The sequence below is a fragment of the Pseudorca crassidens genome, chromosome 9, assembly GCF_039906515.1.
Source record: "Pseudorca crassidens isolate mPseCra1 chromosome 9, mPseCra1.hap1, whole genome shotgun sequence".
In the NCBI taxonomy this organism is placed as follows: Eukaryota; Metazoa; Chordata; class Mammalia; order Artiodactyla; family Delphinidae; genus Pseudorca; species Pseudorca crassidens.
Genome location: NC_090304.1, coordinates 30,777,923 through 30,789,124, shown reverse-complemented (window position 1 = coordinate 30,789,124; position 11,202 = coordinate 30,777,923). Strand labels below are relative to the sequence as shown.

General features: G+C 41.1%; 1 pseudogene; it reads left to right on the top strand.

Annotated features, from left to right (window-relative positions):
• The first annotated feature begins 1,768 nt into the window (after positions 1 to 1,768).
• Positions 1,769 to 3,782, top strand: LOC137231115 (xaa-Pro aminopeptidase 3 pseudogene; annotated as a pseudogene).
• The last annotated feature ends 7,420 nt before the right edge of the window (positions 3,783 to 11,202 follow it).

The following is an 11,202-nucleotide window of genomic DNA, read 5'->3' as shown; positions in this document are numbered from 1 at the left end:
TCAAGGCAAGTTAGCAAGCTGAGATTTAGGCTATGTGTTAGGATAAGATCTTTTTATATTAACAGTTTCTCTTTTTATTTTATGCTTCATTATCCCCAGGCCTCACCACCTAAGTAACGGTAATCTCCATAATCATTGTCTTCTAGAAGGGATGAGATAGTGCAGAAAAGTAGAACTCGTCTTTAGGTCTCTTCTTGGCTTTAGTATCTAAAAATTTAAGCCAATAAGAGAAGATTTAGAGTTTAGCCAGAAAGGATAACTGTATTTGAAGAGAGATCTCCCAGCCCCCAGCCACAAGTCATGAAAAAGATATCCCAGGTGAGGGTGAGGTAGAGGGATGAGATACAAGAAAGGGTTAATGATATAGGAAGTGTCAGTGGAAGGGTCTGTCTCATCTTTCCTGTGTAGGGTCTCAAGGAGGCATCCAAACTCTAGACACTTTGGAAGGAGACAGGAATATCCCACGACAGAATGACAACAAGACGTGTGCAGGCAGGAGGACCCCTTCCAGCCTTGCCTGTGGCCCAGAGAAGTGTGCAAAAGGTGGAAAATAGCACTGACCCAAAAGGGCAAGGCAGATAGGAAAAAGAATGTCTCAACGATAGTCAACGTGCGTGGAAAACCAGCCAAAAGGCACCAGATGATGTGGGTCCCAGTGCCTTGGTACTTTGTAAGCTCACTCAGAATTTAAGTACAATGTTGAAGAAAGTGGCAGGTCCCACATTGGCTGAGATTTTGTCTCTACCCCCATGCTAAGTGATGGCCCAGAAAAAGCTCCATTAGTGAGCAGAAACTACGCAAGTCTTATTTCTTGAATGCATGAGTTGACGAACCAAGTCTTTTCTTTTTTTCTATTTCTATGATGGCATGTGGATACAGTTTTTTCAAGAAAGAAACACAATAAACCACAGTTACTTCTGAGAAGAGGCTTTGACTTTCACTGAATAAATTTTTATATCATTTGCATTTTCTAAATATGCATAGATCTTAGCTTTGTAGTTTATAAGTTCTTCTGGAGTTAACATAAGCAACAGAAATTATGTATTACAATTGGAATTCAAAACAAGGATAATATTTATGGAGTGTATATAGTCTCAAGAATGCATGAAAAATTCCTAGAAGAATGCACGAGAAACTGTTAACACCTATTGAGCCAACAGGTTGGTGGTAGGAAAGAGACACTATTAATGTACGATTTGAATGTGTTTTACATGTTATATATATTTTTAACATCTTTATTAGAGTATAATTGCTTTACAATGGTGTGTTAGTTTCTGCTCTATAACAAAGTGAATCAGCTATACATATATCCCTATTATTTATTACTTTTCCAAATTAAAAACAATGTGCTCCAACATTGACTTCTTCTTTTGCTGATCTCCCATCATACCACATCTGCACTACACAGATGGGTACTTGTGGTCTTTCATCACTTCAGAGAGCACAAGCTTCTCCAGTTGGATGGTAACAATGTTGAGGATGAATGTCATCTAAGCCCTCTTGGTAGTTCCCACAGCACCAAGCACAAGGATGAGTATACAGTAAGCATTTAATAGCTACTCACTGATGGACTTTTCATCATGGCTTTTATATATGTATTTGTGAAACTATTTGCTTAATGATTTGCCCCCCTCACTGAACAAATTGGGGAATTAATGACCATTTTGCTTACCATTGGATCCCTGGCACTTACCTCAGGACCTGGTATATGGTAGGTGCTCAATAAATATTTCCTGAGTTTTCCGTGTTTCCTTCCTGAAGCGCAAGCATGGCAGTAATGCCTTGACTACTCTCAGCAACTAAGCTTGTTCCCGCAGTAGCAAGCGTCCGCAGCCTCTCCAGATGCATGTCATGTTCACAGCGAAGGTACTCCCTGCAGCCCATCCGAGAGAGGAGGATTCCAAACTGATACTTAGGCCAGCCCAGGCCCTTTACACACCCACACCTCCTCAGACCAGGGGAGGTGACGCCAGGACTATTCCAGGTGGAATATGCACTTCGTAGACACAAACTAATAGCTCTGATCTACGAGGAAGCACAAGGGCAGAGTGGTACAGACCACACAGTGGTACTGCTGTCCAACCCTACATACTATATGAGCAATGATATCCCCTATACTTTCCACCAAGACAACGATTTCCTGTACCTGTGTGAATTCCAAGAGTCTGATAGCATTCTGGTCCTTCAAAGCCTCCCCGCCATCAGTTACCAGCACACAAGGCCATGCTGTTTGTGCCTCAGAGAGATCCCATCCAAGAACTTTGGGATGGCCCCCGATCTGGTACCGATGGAGAAACAGCTCTAACTGGAGGGGACGAAGCCTATACGCTGGAAGAATTTCAACATGTTGGATCGAAACTGAAAGCTGAGACACGTACACTGTGGTATGACTGGATGAGGCCGGCTCACACAGCTCCACTGTGACTACATGAAGCAGTTGGCAGAGGTCAAAGCCAGGAGCAAGAACAAGGTTCGGGCTGTGCAGCAGCTGGTACAGCGCCTCAGGCTGATCAAACCTCCTGCAGAGACGTAGAGCATGGACTTGAGGACACGGCGAGGGGGAGAGGTAAGCTGGGACGAAGTGAGAGAGCGGCATGGACATATATACACTACCAAATGTAAAATAGATAGCTAGTGGGAAGCAGGCACATAGCACAGGGAGATCAGCTCGGTGCTTTGTGACCACCTAGAGGGGTGGGATAGGGAGGGTGGGAGGGAGGGAGACACAAGAGGGAGGAGATATGGGGACATATGTTTATGTATAGCTGATTCACTTTGTTATACAGCAGAAACTAACACGCCATTGTAAAGCAATTATACTCCAATAAAGATGTTAAATATATATATATATGAATGCCCCCCCCCCAAAATCTCCTGCAGAAATTGAACAAATGCAGATTACTGGGAAGCTGACATCACAGGCTTTCATAGAGATCATGTTTGCCAGTAAAGCCCCTGTAGAGGAAGGCTTCCTTTATGCTAAGTTTGAATTTGAGTGCCGGGCCCGTGGTGCAGACGTCTTAGCCTACCCACCTGTGGTTGCTGGAGGTAATGGGTCAAACACTCTGCACTATGCAAAGAACAATCAACGCATCGAGGATGGGGAAATGGTGCTGCTGGATGGAGGTTGTGAGTCTTCTTGCTAAGTGAGTGACATCACTCGTACCTGGCCTGTCAATGGCAGGTTCACGGCACCTCAGGCAGAACTCTATGAAGCTGTTGCAGAAGTCCAGAGGGATTTTCTGACTCTCTGCTCCCCTGGAACAAGCTTGGATAACGTCTACAGCATGATGCTAACACTGATAGGACAGAAGCTTAAAGAGTTGGGGATCATGAAGAACATTAAGGAAAATAATGCCTTCAAGGCTGCTCGAAAATACTGCCTGCATCATGTTGGCCATTACCTCGGGATGGAGGTCCACAGCAGCCCAGACATGCCCTGCTCCCTCCCTCTGCAGCCTGGTATGGTAATCACAGTGGAGGCAGGTATTTATATTCCGGAGGATGACAAAGATGACCCTGAGAAGTTCCGTGGTCTTGGTGTATGGATTGAGGATGATGTAGTGGTAACTGAGGACTCACCTCTCATCCTTTCTGCAGATTGTCCCAAAGAGATGAATGACATCGAACAGATATGCAGTAGGGCCTTGACCTTCATTGCGACCCACATGCATATCAGGTTCAGGAGGGGTGGACGTTGGCCTCTGTGCACGTGTGTTTTCTGGGGGTCTCTGTGTGGACATTTATATATGTGTTCCGCTGGGGAGTGCAGCGCTATATGAGTGTATGAAATTGTGTATGTGGTCTTTTTTGTTTTATGTAGCTAGAAATCTGGGAAAATGAATTTTTGGATGGTGTATTACTACAACTTTAGTAACATTAATTCTGTAGAATTAATGACTCAGACAAGTTTAGTTTTAAGATGTAAAGAAAGATCTTGGTTACATATGTCCATGCATTCCACTTAACACATGGATAAATTCTCTCCAGGTCCTTCCCCTTCTGCACTTTTCCTGAGATCCACCTAATATCATAAGATTTTTGGATAATGCTTATATATTTTGAGCCAATCACCAAGGTCTTTGCCTACACTGAAAACCACGCATCAGTGATTGTGGGTGGCCAGTACGTACCTTCTATGACACCTGCCTACCTATCCAGGAGCCCACATACCTACTGGAGCCACGTGAGCCTTCAGGGCATTGGTGTCCTACAGTCACACCATTCAGCCACAGTCCAGATTCCAGCAACACTAGCTATTGAACAAAACACTTTTGAGCCTTTCTTAGTATGTGGTTGCCTGGGACCTGGAAGGTGTTTAGATTCTTGATAAGGAAGGAAATGAAAGAAAGAAAAGTATATCTGTGTCTGCTATAGATCCAGACCTCCATCCATCTGTTCTCAATCTAAAGATGATTCCTTTCCCAGACATCCATGCTTTCTTTATAGATTCTTAATGCATTGACCCTCAGAGCACACCCTTGAAGCTGCTTCCCTGGCCAAGGGCAGATCCTCTACTTACCCTATTAAAGTCAGAGGAATGGCAGCCCGTATTCAGACAGACAGGTTATTATTCTGTGATTTCCTTTAATGCCGATAAAAACAAAATATGCAACCCACCCAGTACCTGTAAACACCCTGTGATCCTTTCCTTCCTTGGACGTTAGCACTGGAAGGACAATGGTAAAGACTCATGTTTTCCTCAACACAGCACTGGATGCAATTATATAAAACTCACTTTGCAAAGTGAACAGGGCGAGACTACTGCAAATAGGTTATTTGGGAGCTTCTGTCATAAGGGGAAGCCCTAAATTCGAAAATTTTTAAGAAAATATTTGCTTTAGGGAAGAACGGGCTAGGAGATTAACACTCCTTGCAGTGCTAGAGGTTTGCCCGTCTTGTCGGAGAAACCCAAGGTACAGAGCCCAAAGCAGACAGGCAGTGACTTCATCGGGAGACAAAGATAATGTTAGCAACCAAAGTGATACAAATTGTGTCCTGACAGTGCTCACGCACCAATGCTTGGCTTGCTCAGCAGCTGTGGGAACGCATGGCTGCACAGCTGGAGTCATCACCCCTGCGCCTGCTCTCCTCACCCACCTCCAACTTTTCAGTCCTGTGCTTGTTACTTTCTAAGAGGGCACTGAAAAGAAACCCACAACTCTGGCTTCTCACTCCCTCAGCCTCTGTGGCCTCAACAACCTGTTTCTGGAATTGGGTTTCCTTTGTTCACTTACAATCCTGGAATAAGGAATTTCCTTTTCTTCCTATAAATCATTTTCTGTAGTCTTCAACTTTCTAGCTAAAAGCTTAGGTGGCTCTTATGAATAGCAGCCTACTTGGACATGAAGCAGACTTCTGGCTGGATTCCTGGCGAGTTCTACAGGTGTTGCAAGTCACACGTAGAATGACCGTTGTGGAATTTTTCTAGTGATTTATAGTCCCTGACCCAGGCATATTGTCCTTTGAGTCCCCGATTAACCACAGCAGCTAACATTTGCATCAGACGATCAGGACCTTCAAGAACTGACACAGTGGGCTTCCCTGGTGGCGCAGTGGTTGAGGGTCCGCCTGCCGATGCAGGGGACACGGGTTCGTGCCCCGGTCCGGGAAGATCCCACATGCCGCGGAGTGGCTGGGCCCGTGAGCCACGGCCGCTGAGCCTGCGCGTCCGGAGCCTGTGCTCCGCAACGGGAGACACCGCGACAGTGAGAGGCCCGCGTACCACAAAAAAAACAAAAAGAAAGAAGTGACACAGTGAGCGTCTCAGAGCAGTGGTTTAGGGACTGTCTGATCTATTCAGGATTGGTTGAGCAGATAATTGTGCACAGTGCTGGAATCTTGTTCATTCTCAGCCTTACCACAGACATGCTGCACATCTCCCTCCATGTTTCAGTATAATAAATACTTCATATATACACCAAGCTCTTCTAATGAAAACCTTAATTTTTAAAAAATGCTTCAAATGTTACATTGGAATTTTTCTCCCTGAATTGAAGAGATACAGCTGAAATATTAACAATAATATTAACAATAATCGAAAGGAAAGAAGTATATCTAGATGGCCTCTGCCACATAGTTTTATGGTTTTACTTCAGGAATTGTTATTTTTCTCTATAATTAAACTGGGACTGGGTTTTTTATTTGAAACACAGCAGTAGAAATAGAATAATAACTCTCCTCTTCTCATAGTCATACCCACGTTAGGAAGGTACTTCTCATGGTGACTTAAAGTTCTCTTTGTGTGTCTTCTTTCAAAACATTGTTATCTTTTTTATTAATTTTTGTAAGGTCAGAAAAGGAAAACTCCTACTATAGACATTACATCTTAATTGGGTTTAAGATCCAAAAAATAAGTTAAATCCCCAGATAAAGACATTGCAACTCATTAAAATAGAAAAATTGGGCTTTGTTATGTTTTTCAAAACATACATAACCAACATCCTCCTTAGCTTTCCTAATAATAGAAAGATTGCAAATATGATGTATGAGTGCCTCTCCCTGTCCTGTGTCCATGTCACATAAGTACAGCATAGTGGCTGTCCCACCAGTTCCAGCTGTGACCTCAGAGTCCTTTGTAACACAGGTTTCCAGTAACTGCTGTCCATAAAACAAGAGGTGGGATTTGAGTGAGACTCTGTCTACCATCCCTCAACTGGCATATGATCAATGATAAGGTAACTTCTTTGTGTGTGCATGTTAGAAACTAAATGAGGGCCCAGGATGGTGGCCCAAGAGGTTTCCAAGCAACCTCTTGCTTGGAAGAGGTTTTTACGGTGTGTTTTTTGTTTAGTTTTGTTTATTTGTTTTGATTTTAGTTTCCTGAAGTGGGATCTGTATCCCAAAACTTAAGCTGATAGGGTTAAGTTTTAAGCCTGGACAAATATACTTCCAGCTGAATTGTTTACTAATCCTAATATGAGAAGGTGAATACATCATTAAACCCTAATTGTAGGGCAGAATTCCACTGTCCCAAAGCACATGTGTCTTCCTGGCTCCTCTCACCTCTGCCTATGTGTCACTGGGGAACTTGGGGTTAGCATCAGTATTATGCAGATCAGGGGTCCCCACTGAAACCAAGGCCTCTTGGGGTGTGCTTCATGAGAAGCTGAGAGAACTGCAGTCTTTGTGAGCATTTCTTAATGCTTTGTATGACTTTTGTGCAATTATGTAAGTTCAATTTGGACAAAATGCTGTTACTTTTTAAGTCCCTATTGACTGAAAGTAGATATGTCATTCCCCAACAAGGGAAGGCCATTTGTTACTGTCATTTTAAAAATAAACTATAAAACAATGTAAAAAAATAAATAAAATAAATATTTCCTGAAGAATAAAATAATAAATGAAGGAATAAATAGACCATAACACACCAGAGATTCATACCACTTCCCTGAGTGTCTCCAAGTGCATTTAACTCTTTCCATTTGGACTGTGTAGACAAGTAATTACCCAGTGAATTTAGTTTCTTGTAAGCACTGAAAGCATAACCTCATCTGCCCCTTGAGTCACAGGCCAGGAATTCTGTCACAGGGATGAATGTCCAGGATTTCCCTGAAGACTTAGCCCTGGTGGAAACAGTAAGCTGTTTTTCCAAAACAAATAATTCCCAACAGCAACATTTATTTCATTTATTTTTATTTGAAATTTTATAGAAGGAAGCCAGAGTTACCGGTAGAGGATCACGTTAGATTTTTTCTGTCTAAGATCTTGAGTTGAATAAATCCTCTCCAAAAAGGTTGCCAGATTGGTATGTTTTAGGGTAGTTGGGGGAAAATTGTTCTGGCAATTCTGTAAGAAACAAAGAACAAACAATGCTAAAGGGGACTACAATAAATAAAGGGAGTGGTTATGTCTATGTGGTAGTATTCAAGTGATTTTTATTATCTATTAATTATAAAATTAATATATAATATTAGGATAATCATGAAAAACATTTATTTCCTCCTGCCCCTCCTCCTAGTCTTCCCAGTTTGGTGGGCAGGACCATGGGCCACACACTCTCTTTTTTTTAATCTTTTTTTAACATTTTTATTGGAGTATAATTGCTTTACAATGGTGTGTTAGTTTCTGCTGTATAACAAAGTGAATCAGTTATTCATATACATATGTCCCCATATCTCTTCCCTCTTGCATATCCCTCCCTCCTACCCTCCCTATCCCACCCCTCTAGGTGGTCACAAAGCACCGAGTTGATCTCCCTGTGCTATGCGGCTGCTTCCCACTAGCTATTTTACATTTGGTAGTGTATATATGTCCATGCCACTCTCTCACTTCATCTCAGCTTACCCTTCCCCCTCCCCGTGTCCTCAAGTCCATTCTCTAGTAGGTCTGTGTCTTTATTCCCGTCTTACCCCTAGGTCCTTCATGATCATTTTTTTTTTTTTTTAGATTCCATATATATGTGTTAGCATACGGTATTTATTTTTCTCTTTCAGAGTTACTTCACTCTGTATGACAGACTCTAGGTCCATCCACCTCACTACAAATAACTCAATTTCGTTTCTTTTCATGGCTGAGTAATATTCCATCATATATATGTGCCACGTCTTCTTTATCCATTCATCTGTCAATGGACACTTAGATTGCTTCCATGTCCTGGCTATTGTAAATAGAGCTGCAGTGAACATTGTGGTACATGTCTCTTTTTGAATTATGGTTTTCTCAGGGTATATGCCCAGTAGTGGGATTGCTGGGTCGTATGGTAGTTCTATTTTTCATTTTTTAAGGAACCTCCATGCTGTTCTCCACAGTGGCTGTATCAATTTACATTTCCACTAACAGTGTATGAAGGTTCCCTTTTCTCCACACCCTCTCCAGCATTTATTGTTTCTAGACTTTTTGATGATGGCCATTCTGACTGGTGTCAGGTGATATTGCATTGTAGTTTTGATTTGCATTTCTCTAATGATTAATGATGTTGAGCATTCTTTTATGTGTTTGTTGGCAATCTGTATATCTTCTTTGGAGAAATGTCTATTTAGGTCTTCTGCCCATTTTTGGAATGGGTTATTTGTTTTTTTGATATTGAGCTGCATGGGCTGCTTGTAAATTTTGGAGATTAATCCTTTGTCAGTTGCTTCATTTGCAAATATTTTCTCCCATTCAGAGGGTTGTCTTTTTGTCTTGTTTATGGTTTCCTTTGCTGTGCAAAAGCTTTGAAGTTTCATTAGGTCCCATTTGTTTATTTTTGGTTTTATTTCCGTTTCTCTAGGAGGTGGGTCAAAAAGGATCTTGCTGTGATTTATGCCATAGAGAGTTCTGCCTATGTTTTCCTCTAAGAGTTTGATAGTGTCTGGCCTTACATTTAGGTCTTTAATCCATTTTGATTTTATTTTTGTGTATGGTGTTAGGGAGAGTTCTAATTTCATTCTTTTACATGTAGCTGTCCAGTTTTCCCAGCACCACTTATTGAACAGGCTGTCTTTTCTCCATTGTATATTCTTGCCTCCTTTATCAAAGATAAGGTGACTGTATGTGCGTGGGTTTATCTCTGGGCTTTCTATCCTGTTCCATTGATCTGTATTTCTGTTTTTGTGCCAGTACCATACTGTCTTGATTACTGTAGCTTTGTAGTATAGTCTGAAGTCCAGGAGCCTGATTCCTCCAGCTCCATTTTTCTTTCTCAAGATTGCTTCAGCTATTCGGGGTCTTTTGTGTTTCCATACAAATTGTGAAATTTTTTGCAAGGATTCTTCAATAAACGCAAATCAATCAATGTGATACACCATATTAACAAATTGAAGAATAAAAACCATATGATCATCTCAATAGATGCAGAGAAAGCTTTTGACAAAATTCAACACCAATTTATGATAAAAACCGTCCAGAAAGTAGGCATACAGGGAATTTACCTCAACATAATAAAGGCCATATATGACAAACCTACAACAAATATCATCCTCAGTGGTGAGAAACTGAAACCATTTCCACTAAGATCAGGAAAAAGACAAGGTTGCCCACTCTCACCACTCTTATTCAACATAGTTTTGGAAATTTTAGCCACAGCAATCAGAGAAGAAAAAGAAATAAACAGAATCCAAATCAGAAAAGAAGTAAAGCTGTCACTGTTTGCAGATGATATGATACCATACATAGAAAATCCTAAAGATGGTACCAGAAAACTAGTAGAGGTAATCAATGAATTTGGAAAAGTAGCAGGATACAAAATTAATGCACAGAAATCTCTTGCATTCCTATACACTAATGATGAAAAATCTGAAAGTGAAATTAAGAAAACACTCCTATTTACCATTGCAACAAAAAGAATAAAATACCTAGGAATAAACCTACCTAAGGAGACAAAAGACCTGTATGCAGAAAATTATAAAACACTGATGAAAGAAATTAAAGATGATACAAATAGATGGAGAGATATGCCATGTTCTTGGATTGGAGGAATCAACATTGTGAAAATGACTCTACTACCCAAAGCAATCTACAGATTCAATGCAATCCCCATCAAACTACCACTGGCATTTTCACAGAACTAGCACACACTCTCTTAAGACCAAAACCTTGGATGATCTTAGCTTCTTCACTTTGTCTCATCTTCCACAGCCAATGGAGCACTGCTTACTGATCTTATTGGTATTTGCCTTAATCAGCTTGGGCTGCTATAACAAAGTACCATAGGCTAGATGTTAAAGCAGACATTTATTTCTCAAAATTCTGGAGGCTGGGAAGGCCAAGATCAAGATATCAGCAAATTCGGTTCCTGGTGAGAACCTACCTTCCGGCTTGTGCAGCCACCTTCTTGTTGTGTCTTCACATGGCAGAAAGAGAGAAGGAGCTCTACTCTCTCTTCCTCTTTTTTTTTTTATTAATTGAAACATAGTTGATTTACAATGTTGTATTAATTTCTGCTATACAGCAAAGTAATTCAGATTATATATATATATTTTTTAATATTTTTTTCCATTATGGCTATCACAGGATATTGAATATAGTTCCCTGTGCTGTACAGTAGGATCGTGTTGATTCTCTTCTCCTTCTTATGAGAACACCAGTTCCTTCATGGAGACCACACCTTCATGACCTCATCTCAACCTAATTATAGCTCAAAGGCCCCACCTCCTAATACCATCACATTGGAGGTTAGGACTTCAACATATGAATTTGGGCGGGGGGGGACATTCAGTCCCTAATACTACTTAACAAATCATTCCAAAACTTAGTGCCTCAAAGCAGTTATTATGAATTCTC